At 39.7% G+C, this 18,417-nt stretch overlaps 1 pseudogene; it reads right to left on the reverse strand.

Moving 5' to 3' along the window:
- LOC133273954 (von Willebrand factor D and EGF domain-containing protein-like) overlaps nt 1-18,417 on the reverse strand; it is a 190,506-nt pseudogene that overhangs the window by 65,615 nt on the left and 106,474 nt on the right.

Here is an 18,417-nt window from a genome sequence, read left to right on the forward strand (position 1 = left end):
GCATCGCCTTCTCATTAGATTATTGATGGTTTTCTGAGGAATTGAGGCATAAATGTGGCATCAAGGATGAGCTTTTATTGTTGTCACAGAAGCTGCCCTGAAGTAAAATCACCTACTTCCCAGCTGGCTTTCAGCTCCACTTGCTTATAATTTTTCACCTGCTATTAAAACTTTCAGATGTATTCCTGTTTCACTCAATCATATCTTTTTTTTTATTGTTGTTGCTTGTGTTTCAGCATTTTGAGCCAGGGAAGAACAAAAAAAACAGTGCATTTTTATTTAACCTGGCAAAAATTAAAGGTTCAGGAACATCAAGTTGTTCTCTGGCCATCAAGGTGTCCTGAACCCTTGTCTCTAGAGTTAGCTGTATGTTGCTTTCAAGCGTGTTATTATAAATTTAACAACACTTTGTTTGCATAACAGTGAGAACCAGATCTCAGAATACATTCTGTGTGAATTTATAAACAATGCACTGTAATTACGGCAGAATGTTTTATATGGAATAATAGAGCTTGATTTCACTCCATCAATGTGCAGTGAGAAGGGCAATAGTGTGAAACAAGTATCAAAGAACAGGAATACATCCACTTAAGTTATTAACTCATGAAATTATATTGTTTTTTATTCTTTTAATCCATCTCCTTACAAGCTGTGAATAATTGTTCTCATTGTAGATCTACAGCGTTTAATCAAATACAGCCTTAAAGGTTCCCAAATTTCCCTGTGCTCAGAGGAATGTTATTTCCAGGGGGATTCAAGACATTGTGCATATGTTTGTTTGGTTTGGGGATTTTTATATCTTGATCAAACTTTCATTTTCTAAATTCATTCTCTGTGCTTAGGCTTGTGTGTTCTTGCATCAGTAAAGTCTCTGGTGGCATAAAGATAACACTGGATAGCAGGAGGCTTTGGGTATTTGGTAGCATTACCTGGAGTTAACACCGCCTAGGTGTCACAAAGCTTTTAGGACATTTTACTGAGCTTCCACTTCTGAATGATTTTTACTTTTAATTTCTGCTGGACTTTTATAGTTAATGAAATCTGGATTTGCCATCCCACACGACCAAAACAAAGAAGGTTTAATGAACTGCAGAAAAGTAGGGTACCTTGCTGCCTGCCTGCATGAGCCCACTGGGTAAAATCTGTTCATTGCTTATTTTTAAAATTTAATTTCTTCTATATAAATACACTGTAAGCAGTAATAATTATGTGCATTTGATGTTACTTCTACTTGTTTTTTCAAACCTATAGGACCACACAGCAGTCAACGTTATTGGTCTCATTAATTCATTCATACTTCAGTGTGTGAACAGAGTAGGAGTTTTGACAGGTTCAAGGACTGAAATCTGAGCTCAGCTTAAGGTGTTCTTTTCTTACTCTGCTTTTGAAAGGGTTCTGATCCCATGATCAGATGTCCCAACACAGTTTCAGTTAACACTTTTCTCTTGCAAAAGACTAATTTGACTCTGACAAGAATGGACAGTAACAATGTCTTTCTAATGACTGCCCAGTGACTTGGGAGAGTGGGTATTATTTTAACTGTTCCTTTGCAAAGCTAAGCAAGAGCCAGGTTTTGAAATCCAGTTCAAGTCCTGTATGTTCAGATTTGCCTTGTACCTCCTGAAGAACTAAACTGGAAATGAAAATACAACTTCTGTGAAAGTCAAGGTGAAGGCATGTTTAGGGCAATGTGAAAATCTGTTATGTTGGAAGTGAGTGTTGTTTGAGCAGCAGGTACTTGGGTGCCTGCCTGGAGGAAGTGGTGGGCAAGACCCAACAGTGACTCAGCTCAGCCAAACTCTAGAGGCTTAATGCAGCAGAGGGTCTAATGGCTGGCTTCCCTGGTTCCAGTATGCAGAGCTTGGGGAAGTCATTGTCCGCATGCTGTCAGAAGTGTTTTTTCACGTGTGAATCATTCACAGATGTATTGAGTGTGATGAAGCTGCCTGTAAATTGCATGATAGCTACATGTTGATGATACATAGATGATACACATGTTCTCATTTATGTTATCGACTAGATGCTTCTCTTTCTCCTTACACTTCATGTCTTCACTCCATTCCTCTTTGCACTGTATGTCTTTTATCTACCTCTTTGGCCTCATTGCATTTCATTCTCCAACTCCTCCTCTTTGTGCTTCTCATTCTGCTCTTCTAAAAGAGTCTTTTTATTAATGCAGTGATCATCCCTCTTCCCTTCCTCTCTTAAAATCATATTGTGGACAGCCCTGAATCTAAAAGGTTGGATTTTGTTCCATAAGCATGCCTGACAACCAAATAGGCTTGTGGTTTTATGATGCTTAAATTTAATGAAACTTCAAGTGGCATTGAAGGACAATTCATTTTTTCATGTTTTCCATATCTACTTTATCTACCTAGACCTAGAAAAATCATTCATTTCCAGTTCTTTTGTTGGCTTAATTTAGTCAAATCCTGTGGACTACAAAAGGGTCCTGTATCTTTGCTCTTTTTATCTTCCACTCCTAGCTCATCTCATAGGCACACAAATACATGGGAAACAAGCACATGGAACTGAGATTGGTGAGGTTCACAGCCTCCCTGAGTGGTCATTTCAGTACTACAGAGCTTTAGGTACTTTCCCCTTCCTTGAGCATGGATAATTAGATAGCTGCACATTTTCTATTTGTCTAAAGCTAAGTCATGGGAGCAGAAGAGGAAGCTTATGTAGTCCATTTGAAAGCTTGTAGTCATGCTGCACTCAAAAAATCCTGTAGCACAATATCTCTCTAGTTGAACTAGATGAGAGATGGAAACAGTGAAGTGTTACCTCCCAAACTAGGGGGACATTTACAAATGTAGCTATCCACACTGTCCACACATGTTCTGCTGCCGCAGGGGTTTGATTTGCAGTCATTAATATCTTCCTGGCAAAATTCTCCATCAAATCCATTTGGACATAAGCACAGGTATTCACCAAGGCCTGGAGGGAATTTGATATTGGTAATACACGTTCCACCATTGAGGCAGCTGCAGGGCTTCACTCCAACCTGACAAAGGGAAGAGGGAGTTGCGGTAAGATTCCTTCAGATAATCACAGCTAAGAAGTACACTGTTATCCTTTATGAAGGGACAGATTTGTAATGCAGACATGTTACCTAGTGCTGTGAAATCTTATTTCTAACCTATTTTCTTTGCCTAGATAGATGGTCTCATACTCGGCATAATTATTTACTGAACGGAAAGCTTGACTTCAAAGGGATTTTTTTTTTTTCCCCACCATTTAGGTTGCACATTCTAATTTCTTATAAGAAAAAAAAAATCTTACTTGCCATAACAGCAGTTTTTACGGAGTATCTGAGTGCAGCTCCTTATTCTTCAAAGAAGTAATGAAAAATCTTTTCTTTGTCTGCCTGCCCTCCTTACTGTTTCACGTTACAAATGGTTCCCAGGCAGGAACATGATTTCAGCATTCCTTAGCTGGTCTTTCTCTTCAGGGAAGAGAGGTCCTTAGTTGTATTTTATGTATGTACAAGAATGACATTTCAACATTTTCAAACCTCTCTATTATCTCGCCTACTTAAACATAGCTCTAGTTTGAAATGTTTCCATTAAAACCATATCTAGACTCCAGTTTCCCCTTTGCTGTGTGGGTTCAGTAGATTGGTATTTTTGATGATAGTGGTTTGAATGAGTAAAAGTAGGAATTTGTATGAATAAAAATCTTCTCCTCACAAAACTGTTCTTATGTTAAGAGTCTGCATCCCACTTTATGGGCTCATCCTATCACAGGATTAATGTTAGGTTATACAATAAAGACAAAGCAATGCACATGCTCAGCCAAGAAACTTGATGTGTGGAGTACTGAAATAAGAGCAAGAAATCCTCTAAAAATATTGAGAATGAGTTATAATCTCCCTTTTATAGCTACAGCATGGTCTTTTTTTGTTATATGCTTTTTTCTGCAAACCAAATGCAGAATGTGAATTTTAAAGCAGATTAATGAACCATTAAAAGGCTCTGCAAAAGCGTTCTTTCAAACAGCAATCAATAGCACTCTCGTTCCTTGTACTTAGTTCCTATGTTCTCATAGATATTTATTCCATTAGCTGATCCTTATTGCTGTGCTGGATAATATACACTTATGAGGAAAAAGCTGAAGTCCTAGTTTTCAAGACAGTAATAAATTATTAGCTGTAATGACAATTGCACTGAGGCAGTGACATGATAGGCTTGTTTTGTTTTTCCTTTAAAGTGTTCCTTTTCTTACCTTAATAGAATATCTTCTTTGAGCATTGCATTCATCCAGCACAGCAAATTCAAAGGTCTGCATTTCTTCTGAATCAACTTTCCAGATAAGAAGGCCAGCAGGAGAGAGCCTGGCATCCTGTGGCCCAGCCTCTAAGACGAATAGCACAGCTGACCCTTCTGGATCCACTGCTAACAACTGATAAACAAGATTCTCACCAATAAATGTCAGCAGCTGGCTGGAGGGGGCCTGGAACACAGGGGGCAGGCTGTCTAAACAGAAAAAAATGAAACCATGATTACATAAATTCCAGTTTCTTCCATGTAAAGGTTCACAGCATGGGTCTTTGTAGGGATGATCTCAAAAAAAAAAAAAAGAGGTACAGAATGTACCCTGAGACTAACAGAGGAAGCAATTTAGATGTTAGAGGCAGCAAATGGTTTTATCAAGAAGCATTCATGCCCATACTGAACTTTTCTCCCATGCTGAATTTTGATTATTTTTCACGTGTTATCTGATAAGTGCAAGGTGACCAGACATGACTTCTGTAACCTCTCCTTAGTCCCCCAGCTCTTACTAAATCTTTAATTAATTGTATTTCTAAGAAATATGTATTTCTTCTACCACTCTATCTATCTATCTAAATATAAATAAACTAAATCTCAAAATGATGAACAACAAATTAATTGGATGGGCAACTCAAGGAGAAGGGGGGATTTTGTAACTTCTCCATTGAGTAGACTCTACTGCCTTTACAAGAGTAGTAATTGAGCCAGAGCAGTCAGTTGGACATTTCATCAGGATTTAAGGTCTTTCCAGTACCAGCAGAGGTCCATCAGTGATGCTGAGATCTTTTATCCCTAGTGACATAGTGTATATTGTCACTATTGGCATTGTTATTTTTAGTGGTGGTGTTTACATTCAGTATTTCCATAGTGAAAATAAAAACCTAATGGTACAAGGCTCTTTTACAGTAGAAGACAAATGCTACCTGAAGATACTTATAATATGAATAGGTATATGAGGGCAAGGTAGAGAGAAGTATTACATTTTATAATTGGAAACCAGGGAAAAGTAAAATTGGATGAGTACCCTGAGGTGACAGCAGTTCTGTACAGAGCTGGGAATTTCATCTCCATGTCTTAAGCCTCCTCTGTCTCAAGCCATCTTTCCTCAATACAAATTGATATTTAAACAAATCTTCTCACAATGTAATTTGACTGTGGTTATGTTTAACTTAAAGTACATCTCTAATACTGAGGATTAGTGTCAAGTCACGCTCTAAAACTATGAACTATATATGTGATTTCATGAGGACTGTCTCTCCTTGCATTATGCTTGTGGGAAGTCATCATTAGGGCCTTTTTTTCTTCTTTCTTTTTTTTGTGGTGCATATCCTTTTATCAAGCTTTGCTTTCCATAACATGTCTCATATTATGCAGTTATTTAACTGTGTCTCTCCACTTCTTGCTGTGCTATCAGAGCTTTCTAAAATGCTTGTCCAGCAGATTGTCCTGGCATAACTGTTGAAAGCTTCCATCTATTAATTTACCTTTTATTTCCCAAGCACTTAAACCATGGAGCCCATAAAAGTTGTACACAAAGTAATCAATGAAATATTGATGCTGGGCATGCATTTACACATAAACACAAAGGTGTTAACTGGATGAAGGGTAACGAGAAGTTATAGACACAAAATCACATAAAATCAGGTGTTTTGAAAGTAGTCTGTGAGTAAGAACGTTTCTAATTCCGCAGAGATCTCCTTGCCATCCAGTGAATATATATATACCCTACCAATTATTGCAGAACTTTCAAAAAGTTTTTCACAATTTTGAAAACAAGTCTGACAAATCCTTTAAGTATTTTTAAATTCTGAAATTATTGTAAAGTGAGCCATTACCTGTTTCAGATTTCCCAATCACTTACAGATTTATAAATTCCAAAACAAATGCAGTTATTCCCTTTTAAGCCATTTTCTGAATTTTAAAATCAAACCGTCTTGATATTAGCAACGAGTCTGGCAACATAGCCATCTGGATCAGCTCATCTCTAGAGGTGCTACAGCTGTGACCAACATAACAGAAGGACAGAAAGGAGGCAAGGTTTCTGAGTGACAGGTAATATCTCTCATTAGACTAAACTATATGCTGGGGGTGGGGGGGAAACACAGCTTTCAGGTGTACAAGCTCTTCTTAATGTCTGGCTTACCATAGGGATTTTAACTACTCATCCAAGTAACATCCAATGGTATATTTTAATAGCCAATACTTGGGATGGATTTGCCTACACCTTCTCATGACAAGGAGTATTAAATTCCAAAAGCAGGATTTTTTAGGATATAAAAACTAGAGGCATATATTTTTAAATAGAGAAAATTCAAAGTGGCTACCCTGGAGCAGGAATTAATAGGGCTCATGAACAACCCTCTCCTTTCCTACTGTGTTCCTCCTTCCAATATTGATTTCAGACAACTTATGGCTTCTTGTGTTGCTGGAAACTCCTTCTCAAGAGCCTTTCTGTCACCTCTGAGAAAAGCGTGTCTGCTCACTTGTCTCCTCAGGAGTGTCTCCAGTCCATAGCTGGAGCTATGGACTCCAGCCACTGTCACACAGCTGTTGCTGTTTCTGCTGCCATACCTTGCACTGTCTAGGAGCTTATGTCCCTGAGCATCCCCAGCTGTTCCCCAAGGACAAGAGCAATCTTCTCTCCTTTCAGAAGGGTCCTGCTGACTTAGTTACCCTAAAGGAATAAAAAACTGCAAACAAACAAAGCAAACTGGTCCTGTCACTCATATACCTTGTGTGTGTTTACAGAACCTAAAAGTGCAAAGAAACTCTTTCTAGAACCAACACAGGAATCTACAGAGCAGCAGTAATGTGACCTTTATATTGACCGGATGCAATTGTGCTTATGTAAGTGGGGAGGTGCACTTTGAGGGTAATGCTGCTAGAAACATGGATTGCCTCTAAAGCATGCAGTAAGTAATGGTTGTTATTTACACTGGGGATATTGCAATGAAAAAGATATGATTAAGTCCTCAGCATTCAGAAGGTGCTTTAAAAGGCAGCCTTCTCCATGACCCCTGCCACTGGTTGCAGAATGAGCCTTTAGGTTCTGTGGCAGTGAAGGTAATGAGGGACTGATCCCTATCACTTAGACTCCCTGCCAAGCCAAGGTCTTTTGTGGGGCATTTCACAGGATTTGGCTCAGGGAAAGCAAACAATACTTCCAGACACCAAAAGTACACACTAGTATTTTAAAAACAGTATTTACTCCAAATTGTTCCCTTAAAGATTTGTACCTGCGGGATGATGACAGAGGTATTTAGAATCCATCACCGTTAGCTGACAGACTTAGGCACTGGTGTATCAAAATTTCATTTTCAGGCATTATGTTGGTTTTATTAATTTGAGATTTGCCAGGTTTCTGCCAGAACAAGATGCATGCACAGATACATAGTGTATGCAGTGGAGTAATGTCTGCTTCTGATCAGTCTGCATTGCTGGTGCACCCAATTATTCTCATTGCAATCTGTCCATGCACACTATGCTGGATAGACTCATGTTACCCAAATGAAGGAACCATGTATTTCATAGACCAAGTCATAAATTCCCAGGTAAGTGCTTCTAAATCTTAGAGAAGAGCTATCTTACTTTCATTATTAGACCAGGTGAACTTCGAAATGTCAGGTTCACAGAGAAGACAACGACTGGTAAGGCTTGACTCTCCTTCACCATAGCAAAGTCCATCTATATTACAAGTATTTTCCTGATGAAAAAGGAAATAAAACTGGATGAGTGGTGGGGGCAAGAAAAAAAAGAAATAAGGAAGACAGAAAATTAGCAATTCATCATTTCTAGAGATGAGCAGAAACTCACCTGACTCTTGAAACAATAAAATAGTAGCAATTTAAATGCTGGTACTTTTTCCTGACAGGGAGAAAACATGATGTAAATTTTCCCGTTTCAGTTTGAATGTGTAGCTTGTGGCTTTGAATGTTTTAGCTATGATGTTGCTTGTTGTGGAGGACTGCAGCAGAATGTGATTCTCTTTTATTTCTATTTCTACATTTATGTAGTGTGTGTGATCATTATTCCCAGCTGCGACTAATAATATGTTGGTTATTAAGTAGCCCTCAAAAGTGAGCTCCATGAGACTAAAAGATACTGGGATTGGAAAAGCTCCGTTTGAAATTCTGAAATCCTTTTCTGGTAACTGAATTAAGTGCTTTGTAAAAATATGAAAAAGCAATGATATAAGATCAGAAAAAGAAGTGCATTAGAGTTTAGGCTTCCACAAGATAGTTGTAAATGACAGATAAACACATCGATGGTGCCTATGTTGAGCAGAACACCCCAGCAAAGGTTCATGCAGTGCACTGTGTGCACAGCAGCCTTTGAAGCTGACCTGGTCCTCTCCTGCTTCGGGTGGCCACTGGTGTCAGGCCCTGTGGCTTCCACATGGGCTGAAGACACTTGTATTGTCTGAGAAGCAAACACAGCGACATAATTAACAGATGTAATTAAACATCTACACCATGACAAGGTCCTGTGCCTTTTGCTTGCAGCCTGTGTTGGGGCACACCTGCAGATGGGACCTTATCCAGCATTGCAAATTCCCAGCAAAACATGGAGTGTTGTTGGGAGCATGGGGGATGGCGCTGTTACAGTGGAACAGCAAGGGGGAGAAGCCTCCTGCGAATATTCCTTTGCATACACGTTGCTTTTCTGAGACTAATATGTGTCCTGGTACTGGCCATGTGGTTTCTACCTACTGCTTTATTAGTTTCTCAAACTTTTATTGCAAAGTATATTAGTCAGTATTTTAAATGATGCCACTTTAAGAGTAATGAGTAAGGTAGAGAAAAAAAGGGCTCTCATAATTCCCCCAACATAACAGAACATGACAGATCTTCAACATTAAAATCTGTATGTTAATTAGATTGTATTATGTTGTTGTTTTCAAAGGCTTGATGTTCTGATGAAAAAGATTATTTTCTTTTCTGATATGAGTGTGGTACAGAATGGGGTCCATAAAAGAACACAGAATGTGAAATGGCTTGATATAAAATGTCACCTAATTGAAACACCTTTTCTGAAAGCAATTTAGGTATTACAAAGTAATGGTATAAGAGGAGTAATTAGAATGTGGTCTTATGCAATTGGAAACCTAGTTCAAATAGTCCCTTCAAGCATCTTGAAATAGAAATTATTACCCCTAGAGAATACCAGTATATTGAGAAAAAGAAATATATTTATGAGTGTCAAAAATGTAAGAATAAGGAAAGCCTTTAACAAAAAAAACCTACCCTAGCATTAATTGAAATGATTCTGGCACAATTATTTTAATCTGAAATTTAAATGTCTTTGCCCTCATTTGGGCTGTATTGGGTTTGCATGACAAGGTTTCAGTTGCAGGGGCTACAGGGGTGGCTTCTGAAGCGTTTTGAAGCTTCTCCCATGTCCAACAAAGCCAATGCCAGCAAGCTCCAGGACAGACCCACTGCTGGCCAGGGCTGAGCCCATCAGTGACAGTGGTAATGCCTCTGGGATAACATCATTAAGGAGAAAAAGCCACACAACAGCAATTGCAGTGGGAGAGTGAGAACCTGTGAGAGCAGCAGCTCTGCAGACACCAAGGTCAGTGCAGAGGAAGTGCTCCTGTCGCCAGAGCAGAGATTCCCCTGCAGCCCTGGAGGTCCATGGTGCAGAGCATGGAGAAACAGGTTGTCCCCCTGCAGCCCATGGAGGTCCGTGGTGGAGCAGATCTCCACCTGCAGCCCATGGAGAGCCCAGTGCTGGAGCAGGGAATGCCCAAAGGAGGCTGTGACCCTGTGGGCAGCCCATGCTGGAGCAGGCTCCTGGCAGGACCTGTGCCCCATGGAAAGAGGAGCCCCTGCTGGAGCAGGTTTGCTGCAGGAGTTGTGACCCCGTGGAAAGGACCCATGCTGGGGCAGTCTGTTCCTGAAGGACTGCACCCATGGAAGGGATCCACACTGGATCAGTCTGTTCCCGAAGGACTGCACCCATGGAAGGAACCCACACTGGATCAGTCTGTTCCCGAAGGAATGCACCCATGGAAGGGACCCACACTGAAGCAGTCTGTTCCCGAAGGACTGCACTCATGGAAGGGACCTACACTGGAGCAGTTCATGAAGAACTGCAGCCTGTGGGAAGGACTCATGTTGGAGAAGTCCATGAAGGACTATCTCTTGTGGGAGGAACCCCACACTGGAGAAAGGGAAGAGTGTGAGGAGCCCTCCCCTGAGGAGGAAGGAGCAGCAGAGCTAAGGTGTGATGAACTGGCCACAACACCTGTTCCCCATCCACCTATGCCACTGTGGGGGAAGGAGGTAGAACTCAGGAGTAAAGTCTAGGAAGAAGGGGTGGAGGGAAAGTGTTCTTAAGATGTAGCCATTTCTTATTATTCTGATCTAATTTGATTGGTAATAAATTAAATAATTTCCCCAAGTGGAGTCTATTTTGTCCATGTCAGTAACTGGTGAGTGATCTCTCCTTGCCCTTACTTCAACCCACAGCCTTTTGTCATATTTTCTTTCCCCCTTCCAGCTGAGGAAGGCAGTGAAAGAGCAGCTTTGGCGGGCACTGAGTGTCAAGCCAGGGTCAACTCACAATATGGGCCTATAAAGTAATTTTTATTCACTGATATATTTGAAAAATGTGAACTTTCATTTTATCTTGGTAACTGGTACTTTCTTGCAATCAGTGCAAGTCTGAAAATGCATTTTCCCATTAGTGTTAGTGAGAAAGTGAGCAAATGAGTTAAGATGTACCTGATTAATCTTCATTTTATGAAAATGCAGACCTGTGGCCTCCTATTACTTGCCTTGGTAGGAAAGCAGGGTATTTTCACATGACCAAAACTGCATAACATGCATCTTAGTATACTTCTTGCTAAGGCAGGAGATAGGTATAGAAATTATATACCTTACAGTTACGGTGCCGTCACCAAACAGGCTGGAAGAGGTAAAATAGCAGAGACATTTCAGAAGTAAAGTTAAGCTGCCTTTCAGGGGAGACTCCTCAGTCTTATTCGCTTCCATTAAAAACTGCAAAGTATAAATAGTCAACCAAGGTCTTTCTGGAAGTGGCTGCTTGAGAAAGGTCCTTCATAAAGTGTGATGTATCAGGTATTCATACCCCACGTAAATATGAAGAAAAGAAAAATCACAGACAGGAGAATGTGAAGGAGAGAAGAGGAAAGAGTTAGGCTATGCAGCTGACCTATGAAATAGATTTTCCTCTTCTAAAGCAGTTATTACACACAGTACATCAAAGGGAGGGAAAGGGCTAAGGAAGAGATGAACAATCCATATTAAACCTTTATGATCTTTAAATTACCTTTAATTTGCAAAGTCCAGTTGGTTGGAATTGGCAGGCCTGGCAGACCGCATTGTACAGGGTCAGCACTCTGGAATTACTGTACTGGAAGCCATCGTTAGAGATCTAAATGATACAAAATAAGTAATAATGTTCCATATGGAGACTGTCTGCTCATTTTGGAGCATATACCATTGCCCCCTTGAACTGGATGCTTGCCAGCAAGATAAATTAAACCACTTGTGAGTGGCTCTCCTGCAAGCTAACAAATCGTTTAGTGCTCCAAACTGGAAACTGTTCATTAATAACCAAAAGATCTTTTGGCTCAGTTGGCATTTAACTTTTCTCATTGCTGTTAGGTTTTTTCTGAGTTGTCTGGTTTTTTTTTTTCTTTCAACAGCCAGTGGAAAATGTACTCAAGTGCTACAATCTTTCAAGGAGCTGTGAAATGAAATTAAGATTTTTGGCTGAAATTCAGGACCCTTTTGTACTAATGGCAAAAAAAAACCACAAACAACAAAAAACAAAAAAAAGAGGATTTTTTATTCGATATGTGATTTTAAATTAACCTTAAAAAAGTGCTAGGGTAGATAATACCAGAGAGCAATACTCCCATTTCCATAGGAAGGTACATTATAACAGTCACCTCTTGTCCCAGAGCACAGTCACAGTTTCTTGGACATGTAGGTGATTTAGAAAGCCTTAATATAGCATGGTGGTTTTCATATATGAATGCTTACACAAGGAGAAAGGGTTAACTGAGTTTATATTTTAATTTTTCTACAATATAAATAAAAAGATGTGAGACCAGTGTGGAAAGGGTTAGTTTTTGAGAGAGCCTTGTGACACCTTTTTAGAGGTGTGAATGTTAACAGCACCCCAAAACACTGCTAAAAGCCATGCTGTAAACACTGATGACCTCCAGCAAGAAAGCAAAGCCCTTTCTTTCCAGTATTTTTTAGGTGTTTGGTTTCTCATAGTCAAACTAAAGCCACTGTTTAGCAGATTGACCAAGGCCTTTGTTTTGGATCATTCAGGTACTCCCCTGTCCTCTTGCTATAAAAGAAACCCCAAAGCCCTCCTCAATCTCTATTGCTACCCCAAAGCTGAGAAATCCTCATCCCTTTTCATGGGACTTTTACGTGGTCAAGAATATAAAGTTTTTTTATCAATTAATAAACTCAGTTCACGGAAAGAATGTGTATTAAATTGGACAAAAATAACTGAAAGTGCAGGGAGTAGAACTTTTAATTGGTCTAAAAATTCAGTAAAATTCATTGGTATAGCTTTAAGAAAAATAATAGGTTTTTCCTAGGCATCGTATTCAGTTGCAGTATTAGATCTTTGTGTGTTATACTAAAGGTAAAAACTCTTTAAAAGAAGTAAAGAACTTACCCGGCAGTTTGAGAACAGAAAAAATAAGCAATAGGCAACCCCCCTCAAGACCTGTTCTTCAGAAAGACAGTGCTTATTGGCAGCAAGATCTCCATTAAGAATATGTTATTCCTATTGCAATTTACATTTCTTTTCATTTCAGTCTTTTACCAAAGCATCCAATGTTGTCTCAATACTGGTGCACTAATAATGGATGAGGGAATGGGTAGATAGGGAAAAATGTAAAAAGCTAGAAAGTTGCACTAATTGTTCTGTCTGAAGTGAGCATTGTGAGTGAAATGTAACTCTGGCCAATTGGATTTTTTTTTTAAAGTGTATTTTTTTCTACATTCCATTATAAACACCCATTTTGGTGCCTTTTCAGAATTGGGATGTTATATAGCTATTTTAATTGCTTTTCCATTAGTCACCTTAGTGATGTGGAACAAATACTTCAATGAGACCCAAGCTGAGCAAACCTCTCTTCAAATTCAGTTGGTCCTTAAAAGCCAAAGAAATGCATAGAATTGTAGCTTGATTCTTGAACATACGTATCATCTGGAGAGAAAGAGCCACTTCTTCTTGATAAGCAATCAGGACAATCGGGAAGTCTGACACTTCTGCCTGAAGTATTTCATTCATCACAAAACAATACTGGATATTTGTATCACTCATAATCTACATACAGTTTGTCTCATACGAATGTTTGTAAATGAAAAAAGAAAGATGTAAAAACTTGCTGAATTCAAATTCAGTTTCTGCCTCACTGGCTTTTTAATAAGTATTTTTTCTTCTCTTGACAAATACAAGAAAATATAAAGACTTAACGATAAGCCAGACCTTCTTCCCAAATTAGATCAGTGCCTGCCAAGCTCTTTCACTTCTTTGGCCAGGCAACTCTGTGGACAGCCCATCTCATTTGCTGTCCAAATAGGAGTTTGTATTTTGATATCTAAACAAATTATACCGAACACTCTGGTGCAGCCCCATGTATTTTCTTATCTAGGTTTGGCAGCATGTCATGGAAGGAATGAGCAAAATCTGAAACATGAATACAGGAGCAGATAAAATGAAAGAGCACCGAGAAAAGCTTGTCAAGCCCTTACTCCCACAGTGTTGGTTGTGAAAAAGGCTTATGAGAAATTTATGTGCTGATTCCTCTGAAATTTGATTTGGGAGTGGGGAGTGATTCTGAAAATATCGAGAAGTGTTATTTCCAGAAAGAACTGTTTTGATTTTCGGTCTGCAAACTATTTTACCTACAGTTTTTAAAGTATCTATTAACACCATCTAGAATATCAACATTGCAGGAAATCTCAATAGGATTTTTCCAGAACATGAATTTTTGAACATCTGTGGAATTGGTTTCAAATAATTTTTTATCTTGAAAAGCTCTGTCATTTTATTCTCTCTGCTGCCTATGACATTGAGGACTGAGCTCTGTCTTCTCAATTCAATCCGCAAAAAAGTCCACAGGAGAATTAGGATTTGCATGTGGACAGGGATGATTTAATTGCGCATTTGCTGCATAGCCATCAACCTATTTTTCTGCAAGGTTTGAAGGAGAGGGAAAGGGAAGAAGGCTTACAGGTGCAGAGGTTTTCCTGAACTTCAGTGCAAGGAATGAGACATTATATAGCTGTTTTGAGGGGGAGATAGAAACAAATATTTTCAGACCTCCTCAAGGCTGAAAGGCAGTAACTTGAGAGCAAACTGCAGCGCAATACACCTGAGCTTTAAGGAAGCTATGCTGGTTACACTGGAGAAATAGCCTTGTACACATGCAAAAATGTTAGCTGTCCTTTTGGGCCAGGAAACTCAAGGCTGCCCTCTCAGATCCTTCCTTCAGTATTTCATCTCACAGTTGGCAGAGTTCAGTGTCTCTTTTGAGAAATGGAGCATGAAGCAGAGGGACTGCCCTCTCTCACATCACCTTCTCCAGAAGAAAGGTCCAAGGTCTATCCCAGCAGCTGATGGTCAGGCTCTGTTCCCACAGAGATCTTACAATAATCTCTTAAAAGACAAATCCCTACCTATTTAAAATAAATGACTGAAAACGAGCACCGCCAAACTTTTTTCTGTTTCCCCAGGTCACATGGCAAAACATGTCTCAGTCTGGCATACAGACAGCTGTGGGGTGCAGGACAGGCAGTAGCACCCCAGCAAGTGAGTGTTTTATGTGTTTCATTTAACATGCTGCAATTTTCAAAGCACATCTGCAGTTTCCTACAATGACAATGTAGTTTCCTCAGCTGTAGAGCCTTTAAATGACCTGTCTTATAAAAAACAGCCAAGCTGCAGAAAATAACCATCCAGGCTCAAAGTGATACCAAGGGTAGCAGGCACAGGGTCAGTAAGGCACTGAAATATTTAGAAAGTAGGTATCATTTTATGAACAAAAGGGACTAAAACTGCAGCAGATTACCTGGCAGGAGCAGGTACTGCACACACCTCTTCCTGCAGTCATTCAAGGCCAAAACAAAGACACCCCTGCTCATGCTGTGCCATCCATCACTTGCTGTCCAGGAGCTGGACAGTGCTCTGGTCCTGTACTGGGTACACATCAGTCTTGCTACAAGGGTGTCACATCTATCTTATACCTGATGCCTAATCAGGAGTTTCAGCTGGGGTTTCCAGAAATGAAATACTAATGATTAACAATTGATCAGTATGACTGCATCAATCTCAGGTGATCACCTGGAGAAATGATTTTAATTTGCACTTCTCTATTGCCTACAAAGACACCTGTGTTTAACACCTATTGTTTTAGTTGTTTGTGGGTTGTTTTTTTTATTCCCTACATGACATTAACATTAGTATTTTTACAGGCATTTTCATTTCTGAAGGGAAGCAAATTGTTCTTTGCATTTTAATTTACCATGACAACTCATTTTTTCCTAAATAATTTCTTGGAAACATAAGAATTCCTACTTTGACTTGCCATCTTGCGAACGGTTCATCACCAGTCACAAAGTGCACAGCCTCTGGCTCTTTAATGTTCAGGAAAGGAATTTCACAGTGAACAGCCTTGGAGCTGAGAAAATCTGCTTATGTGGTTTCTTGGTCTCTTGATATCCATTCGCCGTTGAGATGCTGCAGTAAAACAGAAGGAAGGTGCAGAAAATGAAGGCTCATATAGAGAAATTCAAATTGTCAACATATGTTTATATTTTTAATTAATAATATAAGGCAGTTCCAGGTGGTTTATTTAAAAGAGATGATGCTGTTACTCTAGCCACAGTAAAGAGCAAGCCATGCTCCTGTATGCATGCAGGGAGTCTAATGATTTAGGAAGTTCTGTGGTCTGTGCTTGGGATAAGCAGCTGGGATGAGACAGGGTAACATGGTGGAGCAACTTTGTGTTTGCTCCTGGAGCTCAGCATCCCACTTGTTGATCCTTGAAAATGATGTCAGCTACTTATCTAGACCAGCTGCACAGGACATCACTGCTTGTTAAGCAGGCATGGTAGGCAAATCTCAGCTGTGCCTCATTAGCATGTTAGCACTGAATGGGAACCAGGCTAACTGTCTTTTATGGGGTGGATTTATGAGATGAATCAAACACAAGTATGCTGAAACACCAAATAATTCAATCCTAGCATTGCCTGTGTATAGTTGTTTATAATAAAATTATAGTGTTAGCAAAAGAGGTGGGTATAATACTCATTAAAACTTCTAATTTGGTGCTGAACTATGAGTAAGAAAATGCAAATAAGAGCCTCTGTAACTATGTTGTGGAAACCTTATATTTAACCACAAAACTTAGCATTCAAATATGTTTAGGAAAATAACTAAATATACTGATTCCAGATGCACACAATGAGAGATAATATTGCGATTTCAGGCTTCACTGGGCTACAGTGCAGCTGAACCAAACATGAGTTAAACAAAACCCCACAGAGAAAATTGGCAAGAACACACAGCTGTGCATTTCCAAGGAACCAGTCCTGGACAGGGCTGAGGCTCTTCACCTCCCCTCACTTGGAGCAAACATATTTGCAGTGGGTTTTGGAGGTATTTGCACCTTACTGTGGCAATGAGAGATGATGGCACTTGGCACAATTCATGGTAAAAGATATTAATATGAACATGTCAAAATTTGACTCTATCATCAGTACTTTACAAACCCTTGGGAAGCTGCTTACAATTAATCTGGTGACCTTGCAGTGCAGGTTGGGTGACTCTTTGAAGCCAAGGCCAAACACCCGAATCCTTGTGCAGTCAGAGGCATGGATGTTGCAGAGGACCCCATTCTCTAAGCTTGTGATTGCCAAAGCTTGCTCTGAAAGGTGAAATAGATATAAAGCTTTAGAGAGTAACACTTCCATGCTGTACCGTTCCAGTTAATCGGAGATTTTGTTGTTGGTGTACCTGGTTATTTTGGTTTAATTTTTTTTTCTTAGGGTCTTCCTTGCCTCCCTGTGAATTTCTCTTGAAAAGAGAAGCAGCGGTTGTCAAAATGGGAAGCAGCAAACTTCCACTGAATAATTGCCCTGTGCACCAAGCACTGCAAGATGTATCAGTGAGCATTATATGGCTCATGGAATCAATTAACTGAAGCTGCAGCTTTGTGTTAAAAGGTCTCCAGTGTTAACACTTCTGTTGACCCAGGTAACTGGATGGGAGCACAGCTTAGAGGATGGGGTGTCATGCCATAGCACAGAGAAGCATGACAATGAGAGGTGGAAATATCTAACATGACCATGCCACCAGGCTCGTCATAATGTCAAACAGCAGTGGAAAAGACAGCCCCTTTTTTTTTTTCTCCTAAAGCTATGGATGCAGTAAAAATAATGATCCTCAAAGGGATACTTGCTTGCGAAGGTTAAGTCATTAATGGGTTGTACTCAGCTCTGCACAGTGTCAGCACAAATATCATGCACCAGCAAAGTTTCACTTAAATCCTATTTGGAAGCCTTAAATAGGGCTTAAGTGATGTACAGCCAGTGCTGCCCCCTGTACAAGGTTGAATTTCAACCATTACTGTTTTTAAAATATTTTATGATTCTCAGATAAAGTATCATTTGTGTTCTTTTGCACTTCAGGTATTCAACACCTAAAATGGCTCATTGTTTTAATATTGGGGTTATTTTACAGCATAAAAATGCAAGTCCATTGCATCACAGAATTCACATCTTTAGAAAAAATATAATTGGGCAGATATTTGTGTCGGCACATGGATAGAGCAACAATGAGATCTTTAATATCCTGCCTCAATAGCAGCAGTCAGTCAGGATCATGGTTTTATCTTTTTACAGATAACATTTGTAGTTCCAATGAGAAGCAACTATGATGACAAGTAACACAAAGCAGAAAATTTGCTCCTTGTTTCCTGAATAACACAACAGCAGGGGCATTAGCAGGAGATCTCAGAGGCATGTCATTCACCAGCACAGTGTAGTGCAAGCTGTTCTCCCTGTTACATGGTGGGGAGGGGCTGCTTAGCTTTTCCTCTTCAGTGCCACATCACCACTGCTTTGGTGAAGAAGCACTG

The sequence above is a fragment of the Pezoporus flaviventris genome, unplaced genomic scaffold, assembly GCF_033815535.1.
Source record: "Pezoporus flaviventris isolate CSIRO_AGI_PZ_B2104156 unplaced genomic scaffold, CSIRO_AGI_Pfla_v1 ptg000001l, whole genome shotgun sequence".
In the NCBI taxonomy this organism is placed as follows: domain Eukaryota; kingdom Metazoa; phylum Chordata; class Aves; order Psittaciformes; family Psittacidae; genus Pezoporus; species Pezoporus flaviventris.